The sequence below is a fragment of the Balaenoptera musculus genome, chromosome 2 (assembly GCF_009873245.2).
Source record: "Balaenoptera musculus isolate JJ_BM4_2016_0621 chromosome 2, mBalMus1.pri.v3, whole genome shotgun sequence".
Classification (NCBI taxonomy): domain Eukaryota; kingdom Metazoa; phylum Chordata; class Mammalia; order Artiodactyla; family Balaenopteridae; genus Balaenoptera; species Balaenoptera musculus.
Genome location: NC_045786.1, coordinates 24995599 through 25014353, shown reverse-complemented (window position 1 = coordinate 25014353; position 18755 = coordinate 24995599). Strand labels below are relative to the sequence as shown.

The 18755-nt window shown below is 41.7% G+C and overlaps 1 protein-coding gene across 3 annotated transcripts in view; it reads right to left on the bottom strand.

The window, feature by feature from the left end:
* Positions 1-18755, bottom strand: part of PRKCQ (protein kinase C theta) — a 152307-nt gene that overhangs the window by 35205 nt on the left and 98347 nt on the right. The window lies entirely within an intron of this gene.

Genomic DNA, 18755 nt, shown 5'->3' with positions numbered 1-18755 from the left:
TGGGGCACAGCACGAGGGAGGGTCCACCCGGACTTGACCGCCCGACAGTGGGATGGTCTTGGGCACTTAATGGGTGCTGGCTGTATACCTGCTGAAATTGACAGTGTGTAGGATGGTAAAGAGTACAAACCGGGGGCTCTGACTACAGGGGCAGGGCTTGGAAGCGTTGACCCGTTCAACACTCAGTAAGTAGTTCTGAATGTATTCTTCGGGCATGGCCAGAGTGAGTGGGCGTGCTCATGCCTGCCTCATCCATCCAAGGTGGAGACAGCCCCGCCTTCAGGGAGCTCACAGTCAAGTCTGGGCTTACTTCCCTCCAGTGCTGACTTCACCTGTTGCAAGTCACAGCTTATAAGCTGTGCTGCTCCTAACAGGACGCCATGCATGTTGTTAGAGCCGCTGCCCCTGAATGGCAGCTGTCGAAAGCAAGGCTGAGTGGTCTTCGGACCGTGGTCGAAGTATCAGAGGTGGCTGATTCCAGGGAGCCTGAGCTCCTCCATGGTGTGAGACAAGAGTTCCTCAATACGTATATTTATGACCCTTGGAGCACCCTGATTTTGAGAGTCCTCGTGAACCACAGAATTAGTGATCTGCTCAGTGTGGAGACAGTTGGCGTGTCTGTGCATGAATTTGCACCTGGAAACCTCACCTGGGTGATTTTTTTTTTTTTTTTTTTTAAAGAATTAACCTTTAAGTTTTGATGTGAGACTAACTGAGGCCCCGGGGCGTATGAGGTGCCGTGGAAACCCTGTTCTGGTCTGACAGTGGCACACACTGCCTGCCATGGGTACTAAGGCTGTATCCCCACAGAACTGGGAAACCACGATGGTGGCGATTCTCTCAGTAAGTCAGGTAAAGGTAAACGTCCTGCTTTTTCCAAAGATGACCTGAGATCTAGTTTTCTGTGCCATGTATCCTTACCTGGAGCTCACCCTTTCTCTTGGGGACAGGCCCAAATGCTCTGCTGACAGAAATCCTAACTTAACATTGATATTTTGGACATGGTTTGAGATTCATCACTTGCCCCATCTGTACACACCTGCTTCCTCATTAGCACACCTTCCTGCTGGCTCTTGTTCCCATAAGTACCATGTGAACAGCTTCCCACCTTTACCTTTGTACCCGAAACTAGGGTGGCCTGTACACACAGCAGTGGCATCTCTTAAGTACTCAGGAGAATGAGAGGTATACAAGCTTAAAATAAGACCGTTTATCATAGACCTCAGATGGAAGGTTCCTCTGAAACGTTAGGATGCTTACAAATTCCTATAAAGGTTGAAATTTCGGAATTTACAATTTGTCAGTTTGGACGTGGAGAAAGTGGGGGAACGTGACTGGAGGCAAAAGGTCGACCTTAACTTCTACACGTGCCTGGGATGGTGGTCCCATAGTTCTCGTGTCTGAATCAGACTCCGCACCTAGCGGTGAGGGTTGGGCATTGAATTTGTGCAGTGGATGGGGATATAAGCAAGCGCGGGGCGCGGTTAATGTTTACTACCGCGGGCGTTCTAAGAAGACCATAGTGATTATTAACTAAATAGTAGTGGAGATTTATAGCATGTCAGATGCCACACTTAATTCTACTAAAAGATTTTATGGCTCCACAATAAATCTTTCAAGAATCTGTTCAAGTTCTCATCTCTATATTAAGCCAGGGCACTGGAAAAAGTCCTTTGATTGTCTTCAGTTATTTATGATGGCATTTTGCTTCAGTCTAAACCTTTGGTTTGGGTGAATAGCAGCTAAAACATGGGCTTCTTAAAGGGGATGAGGGCAGTCCATGCCTGCAAGTCCAGCGTGGGTGGGCAGGATGGGGAGACCTGCTATCCCTCTAGGGGATGCTGTTCTGAAGATCTTTGCCTTCTTTTAGAACATTCTGACAGCTGTTTGGAAGTCTTGAGAATCCATTCATGCAGGGAACTGTTGGGTCCACTCTGAGCCCAGAGAGACGGCTCTGTGATGAAAGTAGCATAAATGTCTGCACATACAAACCATGCGGTCCTGGGGTTTGGGTTTTGAGGATCACATTTTGAAGGATGGATAAACCTCTTAAAAGTTGAATCCCAAATCCCAGTCATAAAGATTAAATGCAAATATAATAGACTCAAACTTTCATAAATGGCTGGGGAAGGACTACTCAGAACCAAAGGAATCCTGCAGGGGTTCAAAAAGGGTATCAGAAAGAGAAGTCTTCCCACTGGAGAAACTCTGAATTGGGTCAGGAAGAACCAAATCCAGAGGGACGGGACTCAAGGCAACTGTTAGGATAATGGGCTTTGCCTTTACTCAGACCCGAGTTCAGATTTCCTCTATTTGTGACCTTGAAGTTACTTAACCTCTCCTGAGCCTCATATTTTTCATCTGCAAAATGGAAGAATATTCCTACTTCATAGGGTTGTCGTGAGTGGTAAATGAGATGACCTATGTAGAAAGCTAGCTGAGCGTTGGCACTCAGCCTGCACTTCAGAACTGGTAGCTTTTGTCATGGTAAACAATTTAAAAGCCAGTCAAAAAAACAGATCACAAGAACTAAACAAATGGAGAGAGATTCCACATTCATAAATAGGAAGACAATATTGCCAAGATGTCAGTGCTTCTGAACCTGACCTACAGATTCTCTACAATCCCAGTCAAAATCCCAGTGAGTTACCTGGTGGTTATCGACAAAACTGACTCTAAAGGTTACATGGAGGAGAGGCAAAAGATCCAGGATAGCCAACAACATGTTGAAGAAGAACAAAACTGGAGGACTGACCTTACCAGACTTCAAGACTTACTATAAAACCACAGTAATCAAGATGGTGGTATCGGTGAAAGACCAGACCAATAAATAGATCAATGGAACAGAAAAACCTAGAAACAGACCCATGTAAATATAGTCAACTGATCGTTGACAAAGGAGAAAATGCAATACAATGGAGCAAAGACGGTCTCTTCAAGAAATGGTGCTGATCATCACTATATATTATCGTATTTCCACATTTCTTAATTTTCATTTGCACAACGTCAGAAAAACAAACACCCAGCAGATACTTCTCAGAGAAAGGAACCGCACAGTCCTGTGGATCTTGAAAGAAGGAGGAAAACAGGGAGTTAGATCTCCTCCAACAAGTTAAATCTCCTCCAGCGCTATCTTTCTGTTCCAGTCAGAGCTGGGAGAAAATGCAAAGCAGGCAAAGCGAGGGGAATGTGGGCTTGTGACACGTGTTATTCCAGCAAAGACCCTCTTCTTAATGCCAGTGATACATTAACTGATGCAAATGATTCTTCTGGGTGGAGTGAGAGTTGAAGTTGTGATGCTGGTCGGGGGTGGGTAGGGTGGGGATGGGATGGTCCAGAACTGCCCTGGACTTAGAATTTGTCAACAGCTCCTGGCACAGCATCTGCAGAGAGGAAATTCTCATCTCTGTGTGTCTCTCACTAGCTGTGTGATCAGGTAAATCATACCATCCCTGGGCCTCAGTCTCAACCTCTGAAAAATGAGAAGTATTGGTGAGACCCTTTGACCGAATTCCTCTTTACTAGCCTAAAGATGCCCTGATTTTCACCTTAATTTCTTTTCCTTTTTCTTGGAGGAAAATATGAAATTCACAAACTTTGGTTATTGAGCACATGACAAGACCTATGTAGTGCTTCCCAGATGATAAAACACATGTTGGTAAGAAGGTGTTATGCTGCAAAATTCTTAAGAGAAATCTTTGTCCAGAAACAGTGTGTATTTGAAGTAAACTGAAGGGTATAGAGATGAGCCTTCTCTGAACCTTCTTCCACGGAGGTGAGCGTTATGGCTGGGTTCGTTATGACCCACCATGATGCCCCAAAGAAGGTCACAAAATAGAGGTCAGAGGGCTTCCTCCCGTTTAATTAGTCTCCTGGTTATGCTAATAGAGTTTGGCTAGTTGGGGGCAAATACCTCTGTGTGTCACGGTCCTGACTGCTTTAACGTCTAAATTAATCCCGCCAGGCACCGAGGGCTGAAAAGCAGAATGGGTTAGGCCAGAATGGGCTAGCGCTGTTTTGTAGACCAGAGTGTCAGGTGAATCACTTTTTGATTGGTCTTTGTATTCTGTTTCTGAATCGTGTGTTTCTTTCTCTAAGAAAGATCTCGAGCACCCCTGCTCAGAGAAGAGTATGTATTATTTCTGATTTCGGAAAAGAGTCCAAACAAAGGATTAGAACTCAATAACCTCTAGGATTTAACCTCCCAGTCCAAGCACTTGGTGAATTTTTCACTTAGCCTACTTGGGCGGCAAAAACATAGCATTTTGTCAAGTAGCTCCATGAAAAGTGAATTTTAAAAGAGGAAGGTTGCCTTACTCAGGGTGTTCCCTCCTGCAGGGAAATGGCCAAGGTTCTTATTAATGAAACAATAAAACACTGAGCTTATTTCCATCCTGTCCGTGAAGTCAGTTTTACTTGGGGTTTGACAGTACAATGATTACAGCCACTGGAAGAAGTGATTCATTGAATAACGCTGAAGAACCTCTCGCTAACAAGCAAGCGTTTGATACATCATTCAACAATATTTATTTATCTCTCAGCTCTCCAGTTTGCAAATATACCTATGGCATACATGCCGTTCTGTATGCCAGATCCATAAAAACAAGAGAGTCAGAGTTAGTTACTGCTTTGCTGTGATTGTCTGGCAGCCGAAGGAAATAATCAATGGTGATATTCTGGAGATAGATGGGTATTCAAAGCTCTGTGGCTCTTTTTTTTTTTTCCTTTAAAAAAGGTATTTATTCTTACAAAGTCATTTAAATATATATACTGAGTACTTTCAAAAATTGAAAATAGCAAAGGATTCTGTGTGTTTGTGTACAAAGTACTGTATTTTCCAAAGCGTCTACAAATATCTTTCATCACTTGGCTGATAGAATGGTATATTTTCTTCTCCTATGTACTTACAAAAATATGACAGACCACTTTAGGGGGCCTCTAACATCTAAATTGCTTTGTATTCATTTTCTTTGTAAAATCTCTATATCAAATTTAGCCATGAAAGCGATTTATACTGGTAAAAAGGAGGAAGCAGGTAAAAGCTATATACAGAAATACAAATACTTAGTTTGCCAATCTAAGAGCTGGAAAAAAAATCATCTTTCAGATGACAGATATGTACTAATCTCAGTGGTTTTCAAGGCCAAATCCTTTAAATCATTATGGTCTAAATTCAACCAAGATATTGCCTTTGAATCTCTACCTTTGTGGATCCCACCCTTGTTACTAACACTACCGATGTCCTGAGTATGGACTATTGTCAGACTGGAGGTGACTCTCCTTCAGATTGACGACTACCTCCAAGGAGGTTTACATCTTTACTTCTACTTATTGTCCCCTGCCAAGCAAAGGTTTAGTTTAGAATTGTAAATTGTGAGAGCTGCATTCTTGACCTCCACAGCTCTGTGGTGGGGATGCATTACAGGGGCTTCCTGTGTAGAGGAAGAGCACAGAGCTGGGGTCCAGGCTGCCCAAGCCAGGAGCTTACAGAACCAGCCAGGGCCCCACGTGGGGACGGAGCTTGCACCCGGATGGCACACCTGCAGGGCACCTGGACACGGGCTCACCCAAACCCCCTGCTGCTACGTGCACACAGCCTGCGTCAGTGTGGTCACTGACACTCAATGTCTTAGGTATGCTTGTAATTTAGAAGGCTGGAGCCACTCCATATCTGGAGTACTTGATCTATTCCTTCCTTGTTTAGTGAGCTATAAGCTAAAACACTCTAGAAAACAGGTTTATTTCCTTTTTCATAAAGAATAAGCCATCAGACTTGAGGACACAGGGAGGGGGAAGGGTAAGCTGGGACGAAGTGAGAGAGTGGTATGGACATATATTTACTACCAAATGTAAAATAGCTAGCTAGTGGGAAGCAGCCGCGCAGGGAGATCAGCTCGGTGCTTTGTGACCACCTAGAGGGGTGGGATAGGGAGGGAGACGCAAGAGGGAAGAGATATGGGGATATATGTATGCATATAGCTGATTCACTTTGTTGTACAGCAGAAACTAACACACCATTGTGAAGCAATTATACTCCAATAAAGATGTGAAAAAAAAAAAATAAGCCATCAAAAAAAAAAAAGGACAGACAATCACATGTATACTTTTGATATCTAAGCGTTGCATGTGTATGTGTGTGAAGGAAGGAGGGAGGAAAGGCTCTCTGCAGACCAGCAAACTCATTCATTACGGCCTGTTTATATTTCTACTGTAAGTCTAATTAGTAAAACTCACTGCCTTTGATAGATTCATTAGTACCTGTCAGAAAAAATGTGCCTGAGTTTCTAGAGGTTTGTACCTGCACCGGGAACTTGGGCTCAGTTGGTATTTTCTGGTTTAACTGTCCCACGGGGTCATCTTGCATTAACTAGCAAATTATTTTCTTCCATAACGGAAGTACAAACAGGGATCCATTTCACGAATTTTAAAATTGTTTTCCCTGATACGATCGGGTCTCTACTAAGAGGCAATAGAGCAGTTACGCTGATGGACTTTGCTACCAAACTGCCCAAGGGTGAATCCTGGCTCCCTTGCCTGACAGCTGTTTGACCTGTGGTGCCTTTGACCCCTGTAGGGGCCACCTTGATTTCCTTGTCTGTAAAATGGGGATAATAATAGTCTCTACTTCAGAAAGTTGCTATGAAGATTAAATGAGCTAAAATACGCAACGTGCCTAGAACATGGACTGGCACATAGTAAGTGCTTTATAAACATCGGCTGTTATTATATTTATGACCATAGTTATTGTATACAATATACACACAGTGCATGTTGAGAAATATATATTCCCAAACACAGAGGGGTCCCTGGAACAGACTAGGCTTTAACATAAAAGGCAAGTTTTAAGGAATACGGTTTTGATGTGAAAATGACCCTACTCTGCTGAAGATTTTAAAGTTACTAAATTATCACTACGACAAAGAGAAAAAAGATACACAAGAAAGATGAAATACTCAAAAACCCTACCTCTGGGTACCTTTGAATGATATAACTAGAAACGACTCTTTTCTTCTTATAATGCTTTTGTGTATTTTCCAATTTTTAAAGTATGTTTTGGTGTAATTACTTTTATAATTAGGGGAAATATTAAAGAATTTTCCTTAAGAATTTATAAGTGAGTGAGTTTGTATGGTGTAGATTCTCAGTATTTGCCATGGGGGTTTGCTATCTGGTATGGAAATGTCGATTCAGTGTCTGATGTAAAGTAAGGTGCTATCTTTTTTTAGCTCACTGAAGTTGAAACTGGCAGGCTTAAGTATTATGAAGCAAGCATGTCCAGGTACAGGGGATTAGAGTCATGTGATAAAATACTTTCAAAATCACTTTTAATCACAATAATACAAATAGAGTAATTCTTTTTAAAAAGAATCAATAACAAAAAGATCTAAAAACGGAAGCATCATTAAAGTAAAATTTTACATTTACAATATGAAAGATGATTAATACAAGATTAAAGTGTTAGATTTAACAAAATCTGTGGTGTGATTCTCACAGGGCTGTGTTTGCATATACGAATATCCTAGAGAAATTAAAAGCCCTAGGGCTGTCAAAATATATCAGTATTTAAAACATGAGATCATTCTTTAGAAGGACATTTTGTGAATGGATATTCTAGTAAAGGGGAAATGTAAAGAGGACTCAGTTATTCTAATATGATGTAGCTTCTACCCTGATTTCTCCTTAGTATGATTACATTTGCTTTTAATAAGAGAATGAAAATAAAGAACATGGAAAAGTATTTAGTAACGATGACTATTCAGTATAGCTAGTCAAGTACTGAACCAATAAGGGAACTGTTGCCAAATGTGCATACATTATTGGATAAGTGAGAACTTTGTAGCACTAAAGATTTTATAATTTTATCAAACCTATAACAATTAATTTTGAAAATACATGGAGAACTTAGTAAATATCATGCACATGAGGTCAGGAATATAGATTCCCTCTCCAGAAAAAATAAGAAACGGAGGAAAAGAATAATTATAGTCATTTTTTTCAGGTTTTTCCCCCAAGGCTAGTAAATTAATAAATTTTATATGAGAAGATTTGCATGTCTGAAGAAATAAAATTAGAATACCAATATTTATTAAAAATATCCAAGTATACCAGTATCCTTTTCAGAGTATCATATGTTAAGCATATGTAATAAATGCTGTAACATCCAAGATGACAGTATTGATATAACAATATGGAAACTGGAGAGTACACGTCAACTCAACTTCGGGGTATATCCTATTTTAGCCAGTGGAAAGTGCGGGAAGGTGTGCCCTGAAGAATGAAGGGGAGCTGGTCCATATCTAAAATTAAAGGAAATAATCCACATCAAGTATTTAGCCCTGAGCCTGACACAGAGTAAGAACTCCATACATAGTAAACTTTATTATGTGTATTGTTATTATTTTCTTAGAACAAGTTAAATATGTTCTATATTCCAATATGTTCTCTCTCTATATATATCTTGAGAAATATACCTCCATAACGACCAAGAAGGTATGTGATGAATTTAGAATTCTTCCAAATCTTGTACTAGTCAAGTTGCTGAATGGGAAAAGCATCCTACCCCCTCCAGCCCCTAGCCTCCACAACAGGGAGATACACATGTTTTGAGCTATTAGGGCATGGAATTCTGGGGTCCTAGAGATGGGATGGGGATGAGGGATGAGGGGCCATGGTCCCTTGCTTCATGGGGGAGATGCTTGGTTCTAAGGTTGAGGACATGCTATAGATAACTGTCCAATTAAATGAGTTGGATTTGGTGTCTAGGTACCTCGAAATCTCAACTTTACTAACAGTTTTGGATTGACAGTATGATCTAGAAAAGAGACTAGACTGTGATTAGCTAGGCTGATCATGATTGGATCTCAGTTTCCTTAGCTGCAGAATGAGAGTATCTGATGTGATAACCTCTACAACCCCTTCCTGCTCTTAAAAATTTCATATAGTCTGTCATTACAATAGAAAAAAAAAAGAGTATAACAAATCAAATTAGTAGCTATAAGCAACCAAGATGTCTCTCAATAGGTGAGGGATAAATTACAGTACATCCAGACAATGGAATACCATTCAGTAATAAAAAAATGAACTATAAAGCCATGAAAAGACATGGAGGAATCCCAAATGCATGTCGCTTAGTGAAAGAAGCCAACGAGAAGGCTATATACACTGTGATTTTTAACTATATGACATGGAAAAGGCCAAACTATGGAGACAGAAAAAAATCAGTGGTTGCCATGGGCTGGGGGATAGGGGGTGGGAGGGATGAATAGGTAGAGCACAGAGGATTTTTAGGACAGTGAAACTATTCTGTATGATGCTGTAAATGGTGAATGCATGTCAGACATTTGTCAAAACCCATAGAATGTTCAATACAAAACCCCTAATATAAACTGTGGACTTTAGGTAATAATAATATATAAATATGACACATCAGTTATAACAAACACACTAGACCAAAGCAAGATGTTAATGGGGATTCCCTGGTGGTCCAGCGGTTAGGACTCCGTGCTCTCACTGCCGAGGGCCAGGGTTCGATCCCTGGTCCGGGAACTAGGCTCCCACAAGCTGCACTGCATGGCCAAAAATAAATAAATAAATAGTTAAAAACAGGGGAATGTGTGAGGTGTGGAGAGAGGAAGGGGATGCATGAGAAGTCTCTGTACTTTCCACTCAGTTTTTCTGTGAACCTAAATCTGCTCTAAAAAATAGTCTATTAAAAAAAAAAAAAAAAAAAAAAAGCTAGTAGCTACAGACCAGCTAATGCATTAAAATACAAATGTACAAGAAGAAAAACCTTCTTTAGAGTCTTCCTCATGTGGAGTTCATAAAAATATTAATAAAATAATGGCTGAAGAAGATGGAGACTATTAAGTTCTACTAAATTCTAATGTTTATTCACCCTATCAAGGTAGAAATTACACAAAGAAGGTAGCACTCAGTTTCTATTTAAAATCTGAAAAATATGACTTCTAAAAACATCTTTATTTTGGTTGATAGTGTCCACTTAAAATATTTGTAACTGCTCTTCTAGAAATATTTTTTTTCATAGTTTCTTGGAGAATTACTGTTTATTTCTTTTAAACTATTGAACACCTAGGATTTAAGAGCTCATTCACATTCTGGATAAATACAAATCATTATAAAATGGTGGTAGAAGTTACACAGTAAGTTGTATTTCAACTTATTTGTGTTGAAGATTGTTTTCACTTTGCCAGTTTTCCGTCCCTGGGAAATTTCCATCACGTACTTTGTCTCCAAACTCTGGTCCTTAGATGGTCACTCGCAATTTCTGCTTCTGTGTGTTACTCAGCCTTTCCTGGAGCCCCTACTGCTGACGTGTCAAGCCCTTTCTTCTGTCTCCACGGTCCCGTTCCTGTCCCTCTCATTTCCAGCCTGGAGACACTTCCTACTTATTGTAGTGATCACCACCACGGTGAGCCCTCCCGGATTTCCTCCTCTTCTTAGTCTCTCTCTCCTGCCTCTTCCTCACACGTCCTCTCTCAGAAGTGACCCCTCTCCTTGTGTTTGCTGTATCCTAACCCCTTCCTCTTCCAGAATCTTCCACCACAAATTCCTCCCTTTTTGGAGCATTCTCCATTACTCGTAACCCTTGAACCCTGTGATCATAACAAGCTTCCACCTTCGGAAACACACTTTCTGAAAGGCTGCCGTGTAACCACCAAGTTCACCCACCCGCCAGCCACCCCTCTGTCACCTGACATATGTCCTCAGCCTCCCAGTAGGATGCTTCCTTCTGTTCCCCCTAAATGACAGTCAACAGGTGGGCTCCTCACCAGCCTGACCCCACGGGCCCCTCTTTCCTGACATCCTTCTCTTTCCTGGCTTCCACTGACCCTACTCCCCTGGTCCTCCCCTCACCTCCCTGAGGGATCTGAGCTGTCACTTTCCCTCTTCTTCCCCCTCCTCCTTACGAGGGGGCTTTGCTTTGGTTTGGTCCTTGAACCACTTCCGTGGGTTTATCCCAACTCTCACGTATTCCCACAGTGTCAACCACTGCCTGTTTGCAGAGTCCTGCATTTATCCTTTCCTTGAGGTGTGTGCCGTGTCCCCTCCAACGCACGTGGTCTTTGGTTGAATAGGGGGATGCACCTCCAGGTGTCCTGTTGTAAGAACGCTGGGAATGACACGTATTAGGCTGCCGTTTGCTATTGATCGTGTATTTTCTCTAAGACTGTCAGCTGAGAAAAGGACACATAAGTGACCTAAGTTTTAATGTGGAGAGACGAGAGGTAGGTAAGAATGATTTTGAGGTCAAGGTAGAGAGTCCACAAGGCTGCTAGGGGCACAAGATCAAGGGAGCTTGGGTCGAGGGGGAGATAATGGACTTGAAGGGCACAGAGGGGTGGAAGAGTGGACACCAAGGGTGGACGTCCTCTCCTCTCGGCCAGCCTTTCTGGAACCTGAGGATGCTGGCAGACGTGCCACAGTCAGCCAATGTAATTTACCAGAAGACCATTTCTTTCTATTTTTCTTCCCCTACAGCTCCCTACCCCAAGAACATTATCTAGAATGCTGTGGGATAATTTTTTAAAAAGAGAGAAAACATGCTTCTTGATATCAAGGGAAAGTACTATTTAAATGGAGAAACCAAATAAATGCATCTGAAAGCAGTCACAGAAAGGGGCAAACCACAGGAACAAAACCACCTTTCTGGGTCTTGTCAGCTGAGAAGCCTGAGGAGGTGAAAGGTAATGGTCACTAAGTAGGATTTGGTGAATCTGAAAGACATTTAGGGGGGAGATCCTCTCTGACCCTTCAAAGGAGGGCGAGTAGCTTCACAGACAAGAGAGGTTACTTTCCAGGATACCCTGGAAGGAGATGCAAAACGTCTATGTTTCGAGGGAAGGTGGTGTTCTGCGGCTTTGGGAGAACAGCTGATGGAGGAACAGACGAACAGTGTGGGCACACGAGCCTTGAAGAAACAAATCACAGAAAGGTGAGAAAATACCTGTGAGCTTAAAAGCAGGTGTGCGGAAAGGGCACGGCATTTCAGATGCAGCAGGCAACACGTGTAGTCACAGAATTCCTGCGTATTTGTTCACTGATCGCCTATTATCACCAGCGTCTTGTGAGGGGGGTGTGTGTAAGGCAAGCTTTTTGAGTACAACAGGGATTTACCACGTGTCTACTGTAAATTGACTCTTTTGGGTACGTTTACTGTGAATCTAACATCTGCTGAATCATACTTGAGTTGCACAGAAAGGACATCTGAAGCACATCAAAGTGATGTGTCATTTCTGAAATAACAATTTTCCAGCAATCTTTGTATCAGAAAACTGCCAGAGTCCTGTAAAGAGAAGAGACTTCTCCGTTACTTACAAATGGGGACAACACAAAAAGTTAATTCTTGTCTTAGTTCGTGGATAAGTGTTTTTGAGGATGTGGGTTTTCTTTTCCTGTTAAAATTGTGATAGTTGCTCGCACTCCTAACTCAGCTGGAGGGTTTGTGGATTAAAGAGTTTTTTGAAAGCTTCAGACGAGGTAGTTTCTGAATCAAATGCTTGACATGAAAAACCTTCTGGCAATCTCAGATGGATTTTACCTTCAAACTATGGGAATTTCAGAATGACATCCTTTTAAAAAAACTGCCATGCTGAAGTCATTTTTCTTCTATTTCAAATAATAACAACTTGCAGTTCCTATGGCACTTTCTCCATGAAGGATTCAAACTTCTCCCCAAATGCTATTTTCTTTTTTAAACGTTATCCCTTTGGAGGCTAAAAGGGGACAACCAAGGTTACAAAGAAAGGTTCGGTGACCTGTTGAAAGTCACGTGAAGCGTCAGGCGTCAACTCCTGCTCTGAAATCATGAGTGAGGGCACCCTGGAAGTTAAGCCTCGTGTGTTCTATAAAGGGGAAGTGAAACTCAGTTTTCTTTTTCAGAAAAGAGACGTTGCACAGTAATGCTGACACACAAGGGTCACCTGGTTCAGACAGGGCGTGTGGAAGTCGAGGGCAGTGGTGCAAATACATGAATTAACGCTACCATCCTCACTCCTGACGTTCGGAAGCCTGCAAAACCTTTGGGCCTTCACTCACATTCAGCCTGGGGGGAGAGGCCCGGAGATGTGCTCATATGATCTAAAACGTCTTGTAGGTGTGAAATTGTAAAGCTACTGAAACTACCTGAACACAGACGGGCCTTTCAGGATTCAAAGGAGACACAGATGAAAGCAGGCCACAGTCCACTTTTCATTTCTAAGGAAAAATTAGTTCCTTAAAAAAAAACCCAAAGTGTTAGATGTATCTTTTCCTTAAAGAGATAATAGTCCCCAAATGGAGTCACTTGTGTTAAGCCCACATCGCCAAACTGACACTTAATACCTAACCTATCTGCAGTTCTAACCTTCCCCAGCGATGTAATCTTAAGCGGTCAGTCTGGATCTTTCTGGTCAGTGCAAGACGGGTAATGCCCCTGATAGAACCCCTTCTTCCCTAAGGGAAGGTGATCCTGCCTGAAACAGTCTGCCCCTTTCCTTGTCCCTCCCCCATTTCTGCCTATAAAGTCTTCATTCCATGCAACTCCCCAGAGCTCCCTGTCAGTTGCTAGATGGGATGCTGTCCAATTCGTTAGTCACTGAATAAAGCCAATTAGAGTTCTTAACTTACTCAGCTCAATTTTGTGTCTTAACAGATTTAGTGATGGTGACGGGATCCGAAGGAAACATCTGATGGCTCTGAGGACAACACGAGACACAGGGAAGGACACTTTGAGAGCATCTTTCCCGCCGTCGCGAGGGCCGTGGGTAAGTTCCCCTCGGTTTTGAGCTCTGCTCTTTGCGTCGGGCTCCTGATCTAATTTAATTGGCTATCCAGTCCCCCATTTGATTGGAACCCCTAGTTCCATGCTGGGAGCTGCTGGTGGTTTAGTCTGCAGTTCCCCATCTATTTGGAATCCTCCTCCAGATTCCATGCTGGGAGCTGCTGGTGGTTTAGTCTACAGTTCCCCATCTGTTTGGAATCCTCCTCCAGATTGCATGCTGGGAGCTGCTGGTGGCAGCTGTGGTTCCCCATTCTTTGGGGTTTGCTGGTTCGGTCCTTCGCCCAGTCCCTGGTTCCATGTTGGGAATTGTTGGTGTGCAAGGTCTTTGCCTTGGCCGGGCTGCAGTGACATCTCTTGGTTACTGCTGGTGTGTTAAGGTGCATGTTTGTTTGTCTTGTGTAGATAAAGGCTATTGTGGATGGGAATTTCAGAAGCAAGAAAAGCCACAAAATTGGTGGCCATGGATCAAGCATTTAAACTGTCAGACTGCTCACCACCTAACACAGAAACTCCTGTGTTAGGACCAGTTGGTCATGGAATGGGTTAGAGTGACACTAGGTCAGCTGCCAACCTCAAAATTTCCATGCAATGAGGCACACTATAAAACACCGCACAACCTCCAACCCCGCGGCATATCCCTCTTAGTTATTCACCTGGCTCCGAGAGACCCAAAGGCGTAGCCCGACAAAATGAGACCTTTAAATTCTAAAGAGTTAAGTGTGCCACGTGCTTGTTGTATATCTAAGAACTATAATTCCAGAAGCTGCAGAAATCTACAAAAATGGCAAAAATCTTACTAAAAATAACTTAGGATTGTTGTTTGGGGTTCTGAGAACTTAGCCTGGCAACTGTCAGGATGGGGTCTCCAAAATACGGCTGGACAGAAACGTGGTTGAACTACCTTTGTGGCTAAGGGTCCTACCAAACGCTGCCGGCCCTTGGAGAGAGACTGCAACGACCATTATGAGGAAAGTTCCAATTAGTTGAGATCATTTGAGAAGTGCCCTTGAAAGTAAGGGCTCCCAAATCAAACAAACAGAATGGGGATACTTATTTTAACTGGCATGCAGAAGACTTCAAAAGGCTTCAAGATGCCAAGATAGCTTCATTGAAAAATTTGTTGCAAAAGGCTAATGAAAAATTAAAGGCACAACAGGTACCTAAAAGAGCCGGTAAAATGAACGTTATATAACCTTCTGTCCTCCTTTATTTGAATACTCATTCTAGTAATCCGGTCTTAAGTGTCTTTCTACTCTAAAGAGGCAACAGGACCAGAAAATCCACCAAGTCAGTGGCTTTACAGACAGCCCCGTATCTACCCTTAAAGGAGGGCCCCCAAAAGGGCGCTTCCCAGGATGGTCGAGACTCTGAGGGATTTTCTGGTAAACTGCTACATTATTCCCTTAAGCAGCTAAGGCAAACTAAAATTAAAATGAATGAAAAACAATTACCGACTTTTGGCAGATACCAGAGCTATACTGTCTGCATTAAACCCCACTCAGAGCCTGCAGATGTGATCCCAGGAAAACTGGCAGAAGCCAGCTAAGGTGAGGGTCAGCTCCCCTGGACCTCTTGCAGTACATGATAAAGAGAGGAAAATATAATAACTGTTGTACCCCCCTTAGGGGACATCAAGTACAAGGGGTTGTTCAATACTGCAAGAAATATCTGCTGTTTGTCCCGACTGAAAACTGGCAAGATAGATATTTATAAGGATTTCTTTAAAAAGGAGCTCAGTGGTAAGAAGTTGGTCAGAAATTGGAAGCTCATAGGAATTTTTTTTTTTTAGGCCTCTTCCCCTAAGCCAAAATAAAACTATGTACACCCCAGAGGGAAAGAAAAACCTTCTAAAGCCTTTGTGAAAGGATTTACTAAAACATTCCAAAGGCAAACAGCTCTAAATCCAGAACATAGAGATCTTTTGATTTCCATCTTAGTTAGAAATCTTCTCCCTGATATAAAAGAAAAAAAAAAGCGAATTAAGGATAATTTACTTGGATGGGGTGGATCAATTTATGATATCATTTAGGCTGCAACCCAATTCTTTGAGGAATTGAGAGCTACTGTCATGATCTTAAAAATTTTGCAAGACTAGAAATTCAGCTCTAGAGGCAGTTCAAAAATCCAACTATTCCTTTCACCAATCCCACCACCTTCCCTATTTATCTCAAAAGGCGTGTATGTATTGTAAAAATTCTGGCCTTAGGAAACCAAAGTCCTTCTTGGAGGAACTTACATTCTATCCCTGTGCCTTTGAGATGTAAATGTTATATAAACTTTAGGGAGGTAATTCTTATTAGAAGGAAAACGAAAGGGGGAAGGTCATGTGAAACTTAGGTGAACAAAACATCTTATAAGTGTCTTCCCCACAAACAAACATTAGTGAAAAAGCTTTAGCCGCCTGAGCGGGTAACCTTAACTTATTCCCTCCACCAGGTAAACAACTTAGATTCAGCTGCTTTTATAAGTAGTGAATTTTGTATTATTGTAGCTGATTCATGGTAGTAATTTTAAAATGAAAGCTATAAGGTCTCTGTTTGCACCTCTCTCTGTTTATGTGTCTGTGTATATGTGTTGTATGTGTATGGTAGTTTTCACCTCCTAATGGTATTACTAAAATTGTAAAAAAAAAAAAAAAAAAAAAAAGCTCAATTTAATTGGTTTGAAGAAAATTAAGCACTTATATGAATTAAGTATTCCTAAAACTCCCAGAAATATACCTGCATCCCTCGGTGATATTGCAGGTTGAGCTCCAGACCCTCACAATAAGGCTAATATCATGATAAAGCAAGTCACGCAAATTTTTTGGTTTCGTAGTGCATATAAAGGTTATGTTTACACTATACTGTAGGCTATTAAGTGTGCAATAGCATTATGCCTTGAAAAATACATATATATACCTTAATTAAAAATACTTTATTGCTAAAAAATGCTAATCATCCTCTGAGCCTTCATCAACTCATAATCTTTTTGCTGGTGGAGGGTCTTACCTCAGTGCTGGTGACTGCTGACTAATCAGAGTGGTGGTCGCTGAAGGTGGGTGTAACTACGGTAATTTCTTAAAATAAGACAACAATGAGGTTTGCTCTATTGATTGACTCCTCCTTTCATGAATGATTTCTCCATAGCAGGCAATGCTGTTTGATAGCATTTTACCCACAGAACTTTCAGAACTGGAGTCAATCCTCTCAGACCCTGCCACTGCTCTATCAGCTAAGTTTATATAACAATCTTCACAGCATCTTTACCAGAGGTAGATTCTAAACCAAGAAACCACTTTCTTTGCTCATCCATAGAAGTAACTCCTCATCCATTAAAATTTGATCATGAGATTGCATCAATTCAGTCACATCTTCAGCCTCCACTTCTAATTCTAGCTCTCCTGCTGTTTCCACCACATCTGCAGTTACTGCCTCCACTGAAGGCTTGGATGCCGAAAAGCCATCCATGAGGGTTGGAATCAAATTCTTTTAAACTCCTGTTAATGTTGATATTTTGATTTCTTCCCGTGAATCACAAATGTTCTTAACGGCATCTAGAATGGTGAATTCTTTCCACAAGGTTTTCGATTTACTTTGCCCAGATCCATCAGAGGAATCATCGTTTATGGCAGATTTAGTCTTATAAAATGCATTTCTTAAATCATAAGACTTGGAGGTTGAATTCACACCTTGATCTATGGGCTGCAGAACGGATGCTGTGCTAGCAAGCATGAAAACAATAGTAATCTCATTTCATATCTCGATCAGGGCTCTTGGGTGACCAGGTGCATTGCAAAGAGCAGTAATATTTTGAAAGGAACCTTTTTTTTTTTTTCTGAGCAGTAGATCTCAACAGTGAACTGAAAATATTCAGTAAACCATGTTGTAGACAGATGTACAAGTCATCCAGGCTTCGTTGTTCCATTTATAGAGCCAGGCAGGGTAGATTTAGCATAATTCTTAAGGGCCCTAGGATTTTGGGAATGGTAAATGAGCATTGGCTCCAACTTAAAGTCACAGCTGCATTTGCCCCTAACAAGAGAGTCAGTCTGCCCTTTGAAGCCAGGCACCAACTTCTCTCTAGCTATGGAAGTCCTAGATGGCATCTTCTTCCATTATAAGGCTCTATCATCTACATTGAAAATTTGTTGTTAGTGGAGCCACTTTGGTTAATTATCTTCGCTAAAGCTTGTAGATAATTTGTAGCAGCTTCTACGTCAGCACTTGCTGCTTCAACTTGCACTTTGATGTTATGTGTATGGCTTCTTTCCTTCAACCTCATGAACCAACCTCTGCTAGCTTCAGACTTCTCTTCTGCAGCTTCCTCACCTCTCTCAGGCTTCATAGAGTTGGACATAGAGTTGGAGAGAGTAGGGCCTTGCTCTGGGTTAGGCTTTGGCTTAAGGGAATATGTGGCTGATTTGAGTTATCCAGACTATCCGCAATAAGACTGTATCATTTTCTTATCATTCCTGTGTTCACTGGAATAGCACTTTTCATTTCCTTCAAGAACTTTTCCTTTGCATTTACACCTTGGCTAATGGTTGGTGCAAGAGGCCTACCTTTCGACTGATCTTAGGTTTCAACATGCCTTCCTCACTAGGCCTAATAATTTCTAGCTTTTGATTTAAAGCGAGAGATGTGTGACTCTTCCTTTCACTAAACACTTAGAGGCCATTGTAAGGTGATTAGCTGGCCTTACTTTCAATATTGTGTCTCAGGGACTAGGGGGGAACCCAAAGAGAGGGAAAGAGACAGAGAAACGGCGGGTCAGTAGAGCAATCAGAACACATAACATTTGCCAGTTAAGTTTGCTGTCTTACATGGACATAGTTCATGGTGCAACAAAGCAATTATAGTAGTAACATCAAAGATCACTAATCACAGACCACCGTAACAAATATAATATTAAAAAGTTTGAAATGCTGCAAGAATTAACAAAATGTGACACAGACATGGTGAGAAAACGCTGTTGGAAAAATGGCACCGGCAGA